Raw genomic sequence first — 3,673 nt, 5'->3', positions numbered from 1 at the left:
AGAGTTTAAAATTGAGATGAAATTTGTATTGCATCCGCTAGATAGCGCTGACCTAGCGTAAAAATATCGCCTCTTCCTAAATGTGAAATTCGAAACAGAAAATCATCTTGGAAACGTGATATTGATATCGTTTTACTGTTTCAACGTTATCTTGCTGATTACCTACCGCATGTGTTTGCAAAGTTATTTTATATATTACAGCACATTTGTATAACAAATTTCGAATAATTAATTGGTCACATACCGTTTATTAGTTTGCTTACAAACTATTAATAATAACCCTCAAACATATTGTATTATACTTACCTGGCGTCGCTGCAGCCTCGATCTAGAAGAAGGCGGACTTGGACGAGGTGACACCATTGCACTCTGGTGTGACTTCAACCACTCTTGCTAATTGCAGTAGATGGGGCGTATAAATTCTGGAAGTGGGGTTCTGCGTACGCGCTCAACCCTTCACTTTCGTAAGATAAAGTAAAAATGAATATGCACCGTTCCAGTTTAAAAGGGGCTCAATTAGTTTAACTCACACTTCGACATCAATTTGGATATGAAGCAAATTTAGCTGTACTAAGCTGCGCGAATCAATTTAAACTGCAAAAAACAGTGGCGAAGCAATTTTAACTGTACTAAACAGTGGAACACATTTTTACTAAGGAACATGTTTGACCAGATTAATACTGGCGACGCCACTGCGCGAAGAAAGAAGCCCCAATTTGTATCTTGAATGACAGGTAAATCCTTGCAAAATCACCTATAAATAAATAAATAAATAAATACGAAGCTGTACAAAATATTTTCTCCTGACGCGACAGTTTATTTTGCTTAATTTAACAAAGCACTATTCTTTCGACTGATTTCTATTTAAATTTCGAATTTTTCCCAAAATTATTTCAACTTAATCTTTACAATAGGTCAAAAAACGTAAGGAAATATCTACGTGTTATTATTTGACCTTCTGTCGTTGTATATAAAGATATTAAATAATACCATAGGGGATTAAAGCTTGATTTGGCGAAGTTAAATTTGCCCTCCAACAGATTACAACATACTTACTTGGCACAGCCTTAATCTCGATCAGGTAGGAGATGGGCTTGGAGAAGGTCCTACCAGAGCACTGTGGGCGGGACTGACTATTACCACTCGTCGCAAAATGCGACTTGCGGGACGTGAAATTTTTGGAAGCGGGGTCTTGCGTTCGCGCTCGACCCTAATTTCTAACAAACGCAAAACAAATGAGATGTAGGTTCCAGTAAAAAACCATCTCTCTCTCTGTGCTCTTCCTATTGCGTAGCGAAAGCGGGAATAACGAATGAAGTATATCCTGTGACAAGATTGTCCATCAGAGACAAATACCATGGAACTATTTAATCCATGAATATTCAACTCCATCGTCAGCCACGGTATACTCGTGGGGCGGAGCCTATTTTCGCGCCACACGAGGGATTTACTTTTTAAGCCAATAAGAACGAACTCGGAAATGATGTCATTTTAGCTCAAGATTGTTCTCGAGAGCCGAAAACCCACGAAATGACTTCTGACGAATGGTTCGCGTTATTTTGTTTAAAAATAATATTTAAATTTATAAATATTTCTAGAATTAAAATACAAAATGAAGGAATGTACCTCCGATCTTTTGAAAACCTTTCTATCGAGTTCCTGTGAGATTTTTAACAATTTAAACATTCAAACTATCTAAGAAAAGCTAAGCCTTGCATTATTATTAAATAACAAATGCTCTTCTATTCTAATAATACTATCAATTAAATACCTGAATTTATTTAATTAAATAGATTATTGATAAATACTGCGGAAAGGGAATATAGCCATCACCGATCCATAACGCGCCATTTTAGAAAATAACGCTTCGCCGGCTTATAAAGAATAGCTGGGTTCTACTTTGATTACGTCACTATAAATTGGCTCCGCCCCACACGTCGCCGGAGGTGACCTAGCCTATACCATTCGAATATTCATGGGTTATATAGATTAATGACAATACTAATTATAATCCATAGTCATATCAAGTCAGCTATAACCTCGGTTAAGATAGCAAAAATTTCTCTTTTCTTAAAGGCCGGTTTTCACCAAAGCTAATAGAGACCCCGTACCCTGTACTTTAAGTCACGGTTAGGTTCGACCATTTCCAAAGGCGGGGATATTTCGGTTTCCGCCGGAAATATAATCCGTGAAATAAAGTGATCTATGTGAAATATTATTAGATCAGAGTTAGGTGGAATTTTTTGTCTGACACTGATACGAAGTAAAAGCTTGAAAGGGCTTGCCATTTGTAATAACATCGGCTTCTGTATTAAAGAGATCATGGGAACCCGGTTTTAAAATATTTTAGAACTCAGGACTAACGATTAAAAAGAAAACGGCTGTCATTGAATTCCAAAAGCAGTACGAATTAATGTTATCTTAATTTTCACTTAGCCGAAAACGTCACGACACCCTGCGCAATAGAAGGACACCACGTATTTCCTGTATGCTTCCTTTTTTAGACGCGTTTGCCATGATCATGCATATTACACCCCCGCCTTGTTGTATTCTTTAGAAGGATCTTAGACCATAGTGTCAAATACCACTTTATCACAAATGTGTTACAAGAGGTAGTTTAGTTTATGTTTACCTTTGGATCATCGAAGGATGGGGTCGAGCGCGTACGCAGGACCCCACTACCAGAAATTATACGCCCCATCTATTACAATTTGTAACAGTGGTTGAAGTCAGTCACACCTACGTGCAATGGTGCAACCTCGTCCAAGCCCGCCTCCATTCTGATCAAAGCCGCAGCGACGTCAGGTAAGTATGGTTTGATGAGATATAGGGCAAAATTCAGTTTTTCAAGGCGAACTTAAAAGCGACATGTGACCTTTTAAATATTCGAAATTTTTAATACAAATAAGCGTTTATACTTTAAATAACTTTGCAAACACAGGAACTAGATTATCAGCAAGAGACTGTTGAAAAAATAAACGGATATCAATTACACGTTTCAAAGATGGTTTACTGTATTCAATTTCGCTGTTCTCTTCGGGATGTGACGATATTTTTACTTTAGGATGCAATACAAAGTTATAAAACGGGTAAAACTTGCGAATTTCGCTCTGCGTACTTTGGAATTACCTGAGAGCAGCGTTGCCAGGTCCCAAAACTGAAATTATAGTATCGAAGCCGAAAAATTATCGAATTCTCTAGAAAATTATAGTACACAAGTACGGCCAACTTTGATTACTCGCTAGAGCGTGTTAGCACTTTATCATAGTTGGCCGTTACTAACATATTTCATTTTCGTTAGGTTACAACACGCTTGATCAAGTCAGCCGTATTTTAGAGTACAAAATAAACACTCCAAGTAGTACAATATTTCAATTCTTAGCCTACTAGGAGTAACAAAAGAAACTGGAAACGCCGTTCTTATGTTAACAGATAGGAACTTTGTAAATTATCGCCTAAATATCGGAAATATAGTAAAATTATAGTACAATTACCGCAAAAATCGTACTATATAGTACGCAATTGAAATTATAGTACGGAAAATTTAGAAAGGTAAAATTATCGAAATGTACTATAATTATAGTACGGCTGGCAACGCTGCCTGAGAGTGTTCCCTATATCTTGTTAGGGTAAAAAGGGGAAGAATTTGGCGGAGGCAGGCAATCAGGTCGCG

At 37.3% G+C, this 3,673-nt stretch overlaps 3 non-coding genes across 3 annotated transcripts; 2 read left to right on the top strand and 1 right to left on the bottom strand.

The window, feature by feature from the left end:
• Positions 1-298: 298 nt before the first annotated feature.
• On the top strand, positions 299-457 carry LOC149951674 (U1 spliceosomal RNA). Its single transcript, XR_016480133.1, has one exon. It is a non-coding gene; the product is annotated as a U1 spliceosomal RNA (small nuclear RNA).
• Positions 458-1,048: 591 nt separating this feature from the next.
• On the top strand, positions 1,049-1,213 carry LOC149951673 (U1 spliceosomal RNA). Its single transcript, XR_016480148.1, has one exon. It is a non-coding gene; the product is annotated as a U1 spliceosomal RNA (small nuclear RNA).
• Positions 1,214-2,650: 1,437 nt separating this feature from the next.
• On the bottom strand, positions 2,651-2,813 carry LOC149951672 (U1 spliceosomal RNA). Its single transcript, XR_016480161.1, has one exon. It is a non-coding gene; the product is annotated as a U1 spliceosomal RNA (small nuclear RNA).
• Positions 2,814-3,673: the final 860 nt, after the last annotated feature.

Source organism: Leiobunum rupestre, chromosome 3, assembly GCF_980474605.1.
Source record: "Leiobunum rupestre chromosome 3, qqLeiRupe1.1.hap1, whole genome shotgun sequence".
Classification (NCBI taxonomy): domain Eukaryota; kingdom Metazoa; phylum Arthropoda; class Arachnida; order Opiliones; family Sclerosomatidae; genus Leiobunum; species Leiobunum rupestre.
This window is presented reverse-complemented; position numbering and strand designations above follow the sequence as displayed.